Raw genomic sequence first — 14,290 nt, forward strand, 5'->3', positions numbered from 1 at the left:
TTCAGAATTACTATAAAGGCACATAACAATAATAAATCTACCCCAAGAAAAAAAAATTAGTTTTGTTTGAGACTTTGAAGATCAATTAAACTCCAACTTAGAATTAAAACAACAATACAATGACACTTTCACGACCGCTATATCTACCAGAAGCCTCAAAATCACAATCAACAAAAGTGGAACCGAGATCCAAAGCCTACAACACTTCGTGTGAATGTTTCTTTCATGAGTTCGGTAATGGAGATGACCACACTAGTCACTTTTTTACAAGAAGAAAACAATAAAACACTTTACAACGAACACACTACGACACACACACCTGGACGGGTTTCACGTTGCACACTGTACCAATTGATATATATCGCAAACCCCCAGATTTTGGCAGTAACCGGTTGATTCTCACACACCAAAGACGTTATTTCTTAGCAGACTCGGGATCATTGGATTTTCTACCTGAGTCAGTCCGATCAAGTCGAGCTCCTCTCCACAATGTTGACTTGGTTGATCGTAGCAGCAAACCAAAGGCTGATGAGCATGCCGCTCTCACAACTGAATCTTGTGACCGGGTCATCTTGTTAACCAGCGTTTCAAACACCTAAACAACAGACGGGGTTGAGTAACTTTGAATACTTCAACGAGTATGTCATATGTAGTTTCTCTAATATACCTGTGGATAGTAGTGAGAGAACATATGCTGATCCTCTGAAAGTGATAACATGGTGGTGGAGAAGTGTATTGCGTTTGCTTGAATTACTGGCCAAGGTGCATCAAAAGCCTGCACCAGATAGTTGTTACTTTAGCTTTTTATATGTATTTTATATATGAAGCAACTATGATGATTAGTTCTTTGAGCAAAACCGAACCTGGATGGTTGAGGCCATGTAAGTGTCAACTCTTTCCGACTCATGAACCAAGTGCCTAGAGAGTTCCCTTACGAAGTTTTCATAGTCATTTCTGAAAATAAAAACAATTTTAGACAATAAAGGAGATCATTTCGCAAAAATATAGATTTGGTGCTCGTAGGCATACCTATGGTCAGAACCAAAAGCACGTGAATCAAACAGAGTAGAATCATTTTGTATGTCCATGAGTGGAGCAAACTGCTTGAGGGTTACCTATTCAAACAATTAACATATATGTAAATTCAAAGTTACTTCAAAACAAGCAAAGGAGAAATAGGCTATGAAGAAATTTACCCGACAAGCCTGCCTAATGCTAGGGTCGTCGTCATGGAGGTGTACTACCAAGCGGGGAAGTGTGGAATGAATCTGACATTAAACATATCCATCCAATGAGCTTTATATATAAGCTGATAAACCTTCTTTTCTCGTCATCCATATCACTGAAAACGAAACAAAAAGGATAATGTGTCACCTGCTCAACAAATCCCTCCCGTTGCCCTCCAGTAGCATATTTACTTAACGCTCCAAAAGCTGCAAATGCGTTGGCTCTCATCTTCGGGTCCATGCTAATCTGTTACAAATAGGAATTTCAAAGTTAGTGGCAAAGCACTACCATCAGAAACACCTATCAGTTTAGTGAACTTAGAGAACTAATTTTGCGTTTTGCTTCCGTTCAAGGTTTAGTCAGTTCAGTAAAAAACCTTTCAGATAATTTAAAGCTTTGATTAATCTCGTACAGTATTTGTTTCAGATAAGTTACCTGAAGGTTACGAAGCCGAACAGATAAATTCAACAAGATAGGTTCAACAGCATCATTAGATGCTGACTCTGTGACCTAAACAAAAGAAAACAAGCACATAAGAGTTCAAGCAAATAGCGTATAGATCTGACATACAGAGTTCAGAAATATTGAGTCGTTACCATCAATAAGCATGACACAGCAGTTAGTTGGACTGATTCATCCAAATCATCGAGTAACGCTAATATTACACCAATAACTTGAGTTGTGTAGTGGTTCATACAAGCAGATGGCATCTGGCAAAACCCCAAAGCAACTAAGTTATGCATTTCCCGAATAATAAACTTTGCTTCCAAAGTAGCAGAAACCGAATAAACTCTTACCTGCACTAATCCTCTCAGACAAAGGCGCCTTACAGTCGGAGAATCATCTGACACATGTCGGCAGAGTGCTTCGACCATCTCCTCCATCACAGAACTAAAATCACCACTGCAACTCGGAAATTTTAGCAGAGGAAACTTAGAAAATGAGGTTGTATGGACTCCAAAAATATTTTACCTGTAGCGTATGAACTCTGACAATGCAGCGGCAGCAGCTTCCCTTTGGAATCTTTGTGGACGGTTTAGTGCTTTCGTTAAAATTATGCAAATATGTTGAACCTGTAACACCAGTACAGAAACACTTTAAGTTTGTCTGAAGGGAAACTGTAAACTCTTTTTTCTTCATCACTAGATTTCTTTTATGCTACTCTGCTTAAAAAGGTTTCAGCAACAATATGTTCAGACTTCAGATGCGTAAGCCCCCAAGTCAGTCAGGCTGTGTTTAAGAACAGTTTAAACTTCCCTAATCTCATTCTTTTCAGACAGAAAAAATGTCTCATGTGAACTTTACTATAATGCACACATATCTCCACATCCATGGTCAAGAGAATATCAATGTTGCCACAATTGACTCAACTAATGAGCCAATGATCAATTAGTGAAACACAACAGTTAGGGTACAAACAACTAGGTACCTCCTTTGGTCTCTTAATTGAAATGCATCCAGCAATATCGCCAATAAGATCAACCCACTTTTCTTTTTCTCTTTGCTCTCCACTACGAGCCAAAATCTAAGCAAAGACAGGTCAGGTCAGATACTGGAAATTAACCAGAATCAATTTAATGCTAAAGTTAAAAGTACCTTGCCCATCTCTAAATCACCAACACACTCACAGAAAGCCTGGAAGGAAGTCAGAAGTACCCTGCCAAGAAGGAAAAACATTACAAAGGCTTCACTACCAATTGTTACATCTACTTGAAGTAGGGGAGTCACCGTAATGGATCTTGCTGGCCAGCGCTTGCAAGTCCATGACAGCTTCCCAGTTGAAGAGTAAGTGCTCCAACGACAGAAGAGTAGCTTTTCTCAACAGCTTTCTTTCCAGTTTTTCCGCCACCTCTGGTTAATTTAGTATATCAGACACCAAAAATGCATCACGTACACACAAGTAAATTGATGGTTCTATGAAACGTACCTAAAAAAGGCAGTGAGAGCAAAAATGGCAGCTTGAAGTAACTCATCTTCTACATGTGTTTCAGAAGAAGAGCTTGTATTATCTCCCTTATGTGAATCCTTATGTGAATCAGCTTTAACTAAAGAACTACGATTGAGAACAGATATCAAGTGTTCCATGAAAGAAACTGAAAGCTCTGTATGTTGAGAGAAAGCCTGCATCAATTTTTTTTGACAATGAGATGTCTTGTCAAATTATTTATACTGCCCCAATGATAAAGAAGCGCAGAAGGAAAAACTGAGAGAAGGAATAGCATCGTATCAGCCCAAATTATTTCATAAGAAAACCTAAACCTGGAAATTTTATAACCCCCAATACAAGGCTCAGATGATTTCTTCTTTTGACTAAGAAATTAGTATGCTGCCTGAGCATTACTAGTCAGGGTGAAATTGCGCCAACCCACCCCGCAGGCACAATCACACTTCTAAAAAAATGTGCCATGTGTAAAATGTTATTCATTTCCCTTACATGTTGTACACTAGAAGTACAAACTTCTAGTCAGTCGATTATGCCCAAATTTTTTTTAGACTTCCGAAGAAGATGATATAACCATGAAAGAAAATAAGATAAAATAATGTCATGTATGAGAATCGTCTCATGCTATATCATAGTTCAGAGAGAATGCTACTTACATAAAATGCATCTTGCATTGGCCAGCCACCACGCATCCTAGTTATGTCCTTTGTCACGATGTCCTTTCCAGCAGTAGCCAACACTTCACTAAACACTATCGATGATTGTGTGTTCTCGGCCAATGCAGAAATCTTCAAGTGATTAAGGTAAGAAGTATTACACCAGCAGCGTACAAGATAAACGCTAGTGAGTTATATATTACAGCATTGTCAAATCTATATGCAAATCGAATATCGTAACGGAATTGAGTGAAGGATACCGCTCCAATAGCTTCAACACGTAAACTCTTCTCAGTTATATGAACTGCTGCCGAGAGCAAGGACTGAGTCGTCCTGCCAGAAGAGATTTAAGGTCATCAAATAATAATGTAAATAAAGGGACTATAGCCCGTCTATGAAAATAAACTTTGTTGTACCTTGAAATATCATTGTCATTAAGCTGACTCCCTCTTCTTGAAACAAACTCAGTAACCGCTTGAATGGCTCCCTCCGCAGATTGCCTGATTTTGTCACAGATGGCCGGAGTGCAACTGTGCAAGGCTGCTACGAGCTACATGACATAGCACAACATAATCAGACCTCAGCCATTAAATGATATCAGATTTTATACAAAAGAAGGAAGAAAACAACCTCATCCACCGTTAAAAGAGCACAAATGGATGAGACGATTCTGTTAAAAACTTCCGATGGATCAATAGAGGCATCCTGAAAGTTGACACCTGAGTATGAAGCATAACAAAAAAATGTAGAAAACTCTTGAGCCGAACCACGAAGTTCTTACACTTTTCAAAATAGCAATGACATCCTCAAGGGAAGACAAGGCTTTATAAGATTTTTCAGAATCCAACCCACTTGAGAGTGCTGCTTTTGGAAGGGAAAGGGAAATGCTGAAGAACTGGTCAAGAATCTAACAAAAATAATAGCACGAGAAACCATTAGAAATTATCATAATCGTACTCATATGAATTGATCCCCCATTATTTTTGACACAATTCATCAGGATAAGTACAAATCAAATACCTGTGCAGAAATTTTCCGAACTTCAGAATTTGTGTCAGCACAGCGTGGCAGATAGGTTATGACTCTATCTCCCAAACACAATACCTCGCGGTCAGGAAATAAAAATACCGCTATTGTTCAAACAAAAGAGAATTAATTAGATGGTGTACGGAATAGATAAGAAAAAATGGGTTTAAGGATATTTTCATACATGGAAGAGTTGAAAAATTCCCCTGCATACTGCGGTCTACATACTTTCTGTGTGGGCAATCCCCAGAACAACCAAGAGCACAGTAGCCAGCAACGCAAAGCTTACGAAACTTCAGAAGCATCTCATGAACTGCCATACAACCTCTTTTTCTTTGGTAGTCAACGGGTGAAGAAACATATTGATCAAGCTGTCTAAGCAGATGCAGAAGCTGCTCAGCTCGACTTCTGCCATCCTCTCCACTAGTTCATGCACATATTATCGTTGAATTAGAGAAATAGTACTTTTAAATTTTACACTTGAAGTAGGACTCAATATTTGATATTACTGTAAATTCACTACCATAATCATTGATTAATCTAACAGAGGTATCAAATGAACTGATAAGAGAATGTCAATTAGAAATTATGTATCTAGTAACGAAAAGTACTATATTTACACACTGAAAGAAAAAACATAGACCATGGAAAATATTTCATCAATGGAACTGATAAAGCAAAAGCGACTTCAACAAACTTGACCAAAGATTCAGAAAATCTAGAGCCTCACAAATACCTTGTCAGGAGGATGGCACACAAAAGAGACACAAGATTGTCTATAAGGGGACCTATGACATCTGATGGATCATTGGGCAAAGCAAAGAATCCCAACGTAGCCTGTCCAAGAAAACGAGCATAAATTTACGGAAGAATATAAATGACATTTATCTCATTATTTTCCTTTTAGACGGCTCAAACTAGACACTATTCACCTTCATGACTCGATTTCGGGTTTCAACGGTCAGCTTCGGTTCAACAGAGACCAGGGTTGTGCAGGCATTTAGAGCAAGTGCCTGAACAATATTTTAGTCAGAGAAATGGTAGCTGCTTGTTTGAAAGAAAAGCGCCATGGTCGAGATTCTTGCCGTAGATTATCATACCTGAGTGTGTAAAAGTTCAAGACTAGATTCTGCAAAACCTTCATTTTCATCTCGACCCATCAAAGTCAATACATAATCAAGCATCATATCTCTTCTTTTCAATGGAAATGTAGCACCACTCTCGGAAGCATTTATGACAGCACGACCTTCACACAAAGACACAAGAGATCAGAGTCCTACCATTTTACCTAAACCACGTTGGGCGCTCTAACTTAATAGAAAAAAAATCAAAGAGAGAGGAAATCAATCCTTCATTTCAAAATGACTCATCATCTGTATTTTCTAACGCCGTACTAACCTAACAAATCAATAGCAGTTATAACAGCTTGTTTTGCTGTTTGCTGCCGCACATGAAGAAGCCGTGAAAGCATATTCGTGCCCTGCAGTACACAAAAATGACATACGATTATGAAAAACATAAGTTCAGAACATATTGTGACAGACGAAGCAGGACAGTAAGTGGAAGATTATACCATAAATAGAAATGAAAAATAGTAAAGTAAGTTGAAAGACATACGACAAGTGCATCTATTCTGGCCTCAATAACCGATGAAGGAGCATATTTCGCAGCATATCCATACATCAAAGCCAAAGCAGCATGTATCATCACTGTCTTCTGTTTTATAGCTCTCAGAGAAGAGAGATAAGATCCTAAAATTGACAAGAGGAACATTAAGTCAGTTATATGTCCTTACTTTCACAAACCTGTGCCGATGATTTCATTAAGTTATGCAAGAATATACCTTTGAAAAATACTCTTCCCAACATTATCCAAAATGACTTTGAGCTTTTCCAGTACAGTGTCCAAATGAGAAGCAGCGACCTACGCAATCAAGTAGCATCTTAACGTAGGCTGAAAATCAAGATCTGAGAGAAAAAAGACAAGTACATTCAAATTACCAGCCCCATGGCCTTCGCTAAACCAAGTCTATTTGCAGGTATAGAAATGTCAGCCTGTTCGTACATCCAGTCAATCTTGTCACGAACATATGCTCTATCATTAACTTTCTGGAGAAGTATTCCCATACACCTAAAATCAAAGCACAAGGGGTTTACAACACAGTTCTGCGGTCAATTATCGATATAGATACCAGATGTATCTATGAACTGGAGAATATGTGCAGATGTCTAGAGACTTTAAAACATATTAGTTCTCTATCAGGATCTGATATATAAGCACTAACAACAAAAGAATAACAAGCTTGTTCAGCCAAATGGTGGTAACAAAAAACGTATAGATTCAAAGACAAATAAAATAGTCATCGCTATGTCTCTTCCGTTTTAAACTTTGACGATACGGTAATGGGACACAAGATAAAAACCCCAGGAAGCAAATGTCTATAAAAAATAACATTTTTTTCATTTTTGACGATTAACTATGCGACACTGATGGCAGAAGAAATAACAGCCCCAGCCAAAAATTTGTGCTCAACAACAAACATCAAAATGGTCAACAACGAGTAGAGATGCTTCAACTTCAACCAGAGATCAGAATATCATGAAAAACCAAGAATTTTTACCGGTGTAGAAGTGCTGCATGGTCTCATCCGGAGTATAAAGATTGTATTGTTTTGCAAAAGCATTTCCAAGAGATATAACCCAGTCAGCATCGTGAGTGACATCCAGTGATTCTGCTAAAAACTGATATATAATAGAACCACTATCAGAAGTAATGCATGCAACAAGCATAATTGGTCATAAATTAAATTTTCTTATAGTTAGGCTTTAAGGAAACTTCGTCCCAGAAGGATGCCAGTTAAACAAGCTTACATTGATTATCATGTCATCATCCAGTTTTCCTGGTAAGATGGATCAAGCTTCAGATCCTCCGTGTCAAAGACATACGCCTTCATTTTTGGAATCTAAAGCTTACCAAATGTGAGAAATAAATAGGGTCATATCCACAGGAATTATGATGCAAGAAAACAAATACTATAAATCTACGGTGTAATCTGAGCATATATCCCTCGCTCGTAGCTCACTGACTGGAAACCCCATAATACAAAAAACTAGAGTATCTTGAGTAAAGTAACAAACAACAGTATACCTCATCTTGCCAAAACATGCTTATGTTCTTTGGAAAAAGAGGGGACAAATAGTTAAGGACCTGAAGGAAGTAACAACAGAGTATTCAGATAAAGACAGAACTTCAAAGATGCAAAACTCTGGTTTGATAAGGCGAAGCATATATGAGCTATTTAAAACAGTAGGCGCTATAACGAAGAAGCATTAACACTTGATGAAAAAGAGAAAAAAGTTTAAGTATTTTGTGGGATCATTAGGACGTAGAACGTGAGTCTATAGCAGGATTTTTGAAGTTATACTTACCGTCAAAATTTGGGTTGCTAACTGCTCTTTTGCCAGAGGGTTGTGTAAAAGAACCACCAAACGGGTAAATAACTCCTGCATTTATATTATATGTGCATAAGCGTTTACAGTTTTGAGCTCTTACCATACACATCAAAACTTTAGATTATATGACATGGCATAATAACAAATTCACCTCGGGGCTTGGAATATCAGCACGAGCTTTACACTCAATCAACATGGGGGTGGTTGAAGATCTACGACGACACAATTCAGATATGCATCTACAGACCTATCAAATAATATCAATGAAATCAGGTCTACTCGCTGATTAAGAAAAAAAAAGATAAAGTAAAATATGCAGCAAAAGAAAAATCTTACTGTTGCAACAGCGCCAGTGTAAACCTTAGGGACAATCATTTTCAGTAGGAAAGGCCAAAAATGTACTGCAATTTCAAATCCCCTTTAGCATTAGAATCTGATTTTTTTAGTAAATGGCATCATTCTTTTTTTTAAAAGGCAGCACCTCCATCTCTGGAATTGTAACGGTCAAGAGCAGAAGACCTTTTCCACAAACTGCTCTTAGCTGTGTTGGACTAATTGGCTCCCCTTTTGCCTAAGAGAAATATTTATAGCTCACGTAAATTTATAGGTAAAAAAAGTAGTAAGTAATAACAGAGAGAAACTTCAAACTTGTTCAAGTTATGTATTCAACACACCTAGCATATATACAGTGGTAAGATGATTATATAATACACAACATGGAGTAAGATAATAATCATGGGGTTACCTTCAGATTATCAATCTCTCCTATTGCAGAATGGCGTACAAGGTATTCAACAAATAATTCCCAGATGGACCGACCAGATAGCAATGTGAAGCCATGACCACGATCAACTGTATCAAAGCAGAAGACAAGAGGTCATGCTAAAGCATGCATATGTTAGAATTAAAATACAACATTATATGCCAGCTCAGTACCTCTGAAAGAGCTTTTCGAACAGCTAAACTTTGCTCATCTAACAAAGACCTTGCAGCCTCAATCAAAAGAGGCCGTTTTGAGTGCCAAGCTTCAAGTAACCTCCGAACAAAATGCAACATCATTGAGATGGGAAATAAACTCTAAATGAATACGTATGTTATACTGACTAAGGATAAAAATACACCTCGGAAGCAGATGTTTCAAGACACAGAGGGCACCAAAAGTCAAATGGTCTTCTTTCAACTTGCATTTCTGGTGAATAGTATACAAGGAAGACATAGATTTCAAATTTCACTTCGATGTAAACAAGCAGTATAAAATATCAAATAGAAGCAATAGTTCTTGAGTCTAATACGAGTGCCAGTTATATAAAGAATATCTAGAGCCATATCCATCAAACAAAGTATCTCCGTACATTAAGAAGAAATGTAAACAAATCCTCGGGGTAAACCAAGCCAACAGTCAGAAAACACCGCTGCACTTCATTGTATGCCTGCAACACAGAGATAAATAATAGGCAAATGATTTATACACAACACTTCCAAAATAAAGGCTACAAAAATGAAAAGAGGCCTGAAACATTATGTGTTGCATTAACAACATAGAATGGAAACGATCAGTGACTTACCTTTCGTCCCACTGAACTACCTGAGTGCCTTTTGTTTTCACTATTTATACTGATCACAGGAAGAAGTGTCGACAGAACAATTGTAAGGTCCTGCAAGGAAGTAACACTTAGCTGAAACACGACTTTCAGATGATTGTAGACAATGAAGCACTTTAGCAAACTAAAAGAGAAGATTGAAACACCATTACCTCGAACTCAAGCAGCGGAGGACCAGATTCAGAAAGTAATGAGGCATTTAATAGGTTGTAAAGACTACATGTCGCCAAAAGAGCATCGTCATGATCTTTCTTATACCTAAAGGTTGAAATGAAAGGAATGAATAATCGCTACATTTAGAAGAAAATAAAGAGACAAGTCTACACAAAAAAATCATCCTACGCCTTGGTATATACATCTTTCTAACTTAAGATTAGTGGGGTAATATATGAAGCCGACAGTGAATTTACTATGCTCTGGCCTTTGAGAATTGAGGGTTGAGATAGAAAGAAAAATAGAATAAAAACCCAACTTACAATTCAAGTATTGCTGGAATAAGCTTGGTAATGCTGACTTCAGTTGTGTCCGCGTGATAAGACCGACCATCTGACCCAGAGCCTCTACAGTAGATACTCGTACCTTATTAAACAGAAGATAAACAACAACGAAAAGCACATTTTACAGTCAAGATTCCGTAGAACATTTGAATAACCGACTAGCAAAATCATGTAGAGATTTTCTCTCGCTGTATTGATAATATACGGGGGGAGGGAGGACCAGAGATAAATAATTTTTTATACTATATTCTTCAAACTTATATATAAAATCACGGTCAGTGAAACAATTATGAACCATATGCTTACCCTGGTAATCTCTTGAATAATACATTTTAAACAGAAGACGCAATAATATGAAAACCAAAGTGGAGACTAATATGCTAAAAGAGATCAAAGACTCACCTTATGATCTCGGGAAGTTGTCCAAACTCTCAACAACAGCTCAAAACTGAATTTAGAAAAGACCTGCATCAGATAAAGTCCTTGATTTGAGTGCACCAAACAAAAAAAGTTCAGCAGAAATAAAACAGAACAAATAATGTAGTCTCACATGACATCGCTGTCAAGAGGAGAATCTGAGGTAAGATCGGTGATGTATAGCCACACTGCCTGAGACCAGCACTTAAATGCTATACATAAATCAATGATTCACATATGAGACAATCAGCAAAAAGATGGTAACAGAGACAAGCTGGATCATTTAAAATTGTTATTAGTGAACATGCAAATTGCATGATATATATTTGACATTTGTCAACTCTTCCACCATTTCGAGAGTTCGAAGATGTACAGATCAACAAGTTATATCCTCCTCTGTTGCTATGAATTGAATTGAATTTTGGTTCAATAAATGAACAAATTCTGACATGATGACCCTTCTATTATAGGATAAAGGAGGAAAATTGGAGATTTCTATAAATAATTTCACAACCTAATTAAAAAGAGACATCAAAGGATTCACTGTACCATTTGCAAATATTGGTCGGTGTACATCTCGAACATTCCCAAGAATAGGCAACACCCTTGAAAGTACATCTTTAAGGCGTGGAGTGAACTGCAAAGCTTCAAATAAAAATATGAAAGTACTTCAAAATATCAGAGAACTGCAATTTCCATTAACCTTTCAATGTCAGAAACAAAAGAAAAGGAAAGCAGATGAGAGTTAGAATGTAACCATCAGAAGAGGCAAAATCAGCAAAATTTGAACCATAGCAGGCGAAGCTGAAGCCGGACCAGACAGATGAAGAAATAATTCTTCCATCATCTGTCATGTCAATTAAGATCATGTCAAAATTACACTGAACAAATTGACTTGTATTCAACAAAAAACTTGCTGAAAAAAAGTTAAGGCCATCGTCTAGCGGAATAGGCTGTCATCTACATCATAAATGACAGTAGAGAGAAAATGGACCAGCTTTATTCATGACACTATCTAAAATGGCTTAATTCAGAAGTTAACATGACGACAGTTGAAAGTCTCTGCTACGCAATCTATCAAAGTTAGCCACCTACTTCAGTATACCGATCATTCTTTAAAGTTAGTTCACATGTATGCGGAATCCAAGAGTAAATCCAGATAGTAATGCATCTTATCACCAATCATGTTGTACAGTAACCCTCTTACAGCAACGTTTTGTCTATACTACTAAGTAGTAAGGCATAAGTCACACATTAAACAAACAGTGGTTTTCTTAATGTCCAAAATCCCCACCTGAATTAGCAAAGAGAAGAAATAGAAGACTTACAAGATCAGGAAAATGTGTTCCAATTGAGACAAGGAGCCCTGACGCTTGCCTTTGCCAATCAGCATTTAGTTCCTATGTTATTATAAAGCCATAAACATACTAAAACTATCAGGAAACATATACTTATGTTTGATGAGATTAATCTAAACCTGAAATCTCTAAGGCAAATTTCTAGGTAACTTCTCCTATAAGAATGAGCGACATATATGATTAATCTTCTGTCCAACGGACAAGAAAAATGCACAAACCTAAGCTTTAAATGACACATCGAAACAGAAAATTCCAAGAGCAAAAGCCAAGACATACCGCAAATCCAGCCTCGCTATGCAAATATGTCAAACAATACTAAGTATAAAGGAAATCTTTAGCAATGGTTCAGCTTTTCACAACACACACACATACACACACCTTGGAAGATATAATCTCAGCTGTAGCAATCTTAGCAAGCTTCCCCATGAAAGCTTCATCACTCTCCCCTATCTCCAACGCACCAACACTGAATGCCATCACTTGAAAACCCCAGCCATGTTACCAAACCGCTGCAGCAACCACCAGATTCACGCAAACCAGTCAAATCAATACTAAAATACAGACGAAAAAAAATAAAACAAGAAAACAAAAACGTTACCCTTCTTCCTCCACGTGACACAGCATAGCAACATCTAGCACCAGAAGCGGATTCCTATAAACGCAATATGATTAATGCATGCGTTTCTTGCGTATGAAGTTTAATAAACAAAAAAAAAAAGGGTACATACAGTGAGGCAATGTCTCTCAATGAAGCCATGGAAGCTTCTCTCACCACAGAGGAATCATCAGCTAGAGAAGACACCAGAAGCTGAACAGCCTCTGCATATAAACACCAAAATCAAAACTTGATCAGGTCAATACGACAAATGTTGACCCAATTTCATAATTTATCAAACAATAATCGGATCAATTGAAGATTCTGGAAAATTGCTAACCTGGCGCGGGGATTGAGCTCCCGAGACTTGAAGAAGCCATTCGAAATCGAAGTTTGTGATCGAGATCAGGATCGCTCTCCGGCGGAGAAGCTCTCGGTGGTTGGTTTATAATCTGCGTCGCCTCTTTCCCGGAGGACTTGAATGTTAAAAAGAGAAATGTTTGGGGAAGAAAACAAATATATGAAAAACGATGGACCCATGCCCGACAACCCGGGACGGGTACTGTGTCGGGTGTTAAGCCCGTTGCTTTTGGATCATCCCTTTGTTGATAGTTATTATTGAGCCAATAATTAGCGGTGGTTAGGGGATGGGAAGTAAACCGAACTAAATTTCTTCAATTTAAACCCAAACCAAGTCTTATTATATAAAATCATAATGCTTCAAATCATTATTAATTTTTGACATATAAAAGATGTAACACAAGAAAAATAAGGATAACTGGTATTTTTTGTCTATTTAAAAAATCAAATATATTTAAAATTTTATAAATTAAGTTCTACTGAAATTTTAAAATCAAAATTTCAAGTTCATATCTACTCTATTAAAATAGAGTCTTTTTAGATTTACCGTGGCATTCTTTTTTTTTTGGACTTATTGATTATGTTACATTTAAATAATACACGCTTCTTATGGGACATATATTTGTATCTTTTATACTTAAACCAACTGATGTACCATATTAAACCTTTTTACATAAATTAAATCAACCTTCCAAAATATTTAAATTAATCATGAAAAGAGAGTGAGCATGAGGAGGGCCGCTAAGGCTACAAATATGTAATCTTTTTTTTTTTAAGGGCTTCAAATTTTGAAGTACAATTTTTTTTTTTATCACACCTGATCTGTGCACTCTGATATCTATTCTATCTTTGCGTATATATATTTTTTGTACAACATATTTATATAATGTCATAATTTTTGGTAAAGCTAAATTGTCAAATAATTAGAGAAACTAGACCAAATCAGTTAATTATGAATTTCATATATTGTAATCAATAATATTATAGTCTATCATGCATGTAATTAATAAATTTTTCATCATATGTTATTTCTAATCCAATATAATCAATATATTGTAACTAAAAATAATAATCTCAGCAAAATATGGATAATATTTATATTGTGTGGTTTCTCTTTGTTTTTTTCCTATTAATGACTAATAACAAAATACAAACTAAA

General features: G+C 36.8%; 1 pseudogene across 1 annotated transcript; it reads right to left on the reverse strand.

The window, feature by feature from the left end:
* Positions 1-79: 79 nt before the first annotated feature.
* On the reverse strand, positions 80-13,279 carry LOC125585639 (annotated as a pseudogene). The gene is made up of 51 exons (XR_007322650.1): positions 13,112-13,279; positions 12,905-12,995; positions 12,775-12,828; positions 12,555-12,685; positions 12,147-12,218; positions 11,576-11,665; positions 11,368-11,463; positions 10,952-11,030; positions 10,804-10,866; positions 10,381-10,483; positions 10,057-10,162; positions 9,869-9,958; positions 9,656-9,733; positions 9,425-9,492; positions 9,240-9,339; positions 9,049-9,155; positions 8,783-8,874; positions 8,640-8,741; positions 8,455-8,550; positions 8,280-8,354; positions 7,999-8,058; positions 7,722-7,813; positions 7,472-7,592; positions 6,852-6,981; positions 6,695-6,774; positions 6,469-6,602; positions 6,250-6,331; positions 5,952-6,097; positions 5,784-5,864; positions 5,588-5,688; positions 5,036-5,274; positions 4,846-4,955; positions 4,607-4,732; positions 4,456-4,530; positions 4,242-4,375; positions 4,086-4,158; positions 3,826-3,957; positions 3,155-3,348; positions 2,956-3,078; positions 2,824-2,884; positions 2,657-2,752; positions 2,200-2,300; positions 2,025-2,130; positions 1,824-1,937; positions 1,663-1,737; positions 1,375-1,473; positions 1,197-1,268; positions 1,030-1,115; positions 864-954; positions 668-775; positions 80-595 (listed from the first exon to the last, which is right to left on the reverse strand). The product of XR_007322650.1 is annotated as a protein SHOOT GRAVITROPISM 6-like (transcript).
* Positions 13,280-14,290: the final 1,011 nt, after the last annotated feature.

This window comes from Brassica napus, chromosome C4 (genome assembly GCF_020379485.1).
Source record: "Brassica napus cultivar Da-Ae chromosome C4, Da-Ae, whole genome shotgun sequence".
Lineage (NCBI taxonomy): Eukaryota > Viridiplantae > Streptophyta > Magnoliopsida > Brassicales > Brassicaceae > Brassica > Brassica napus.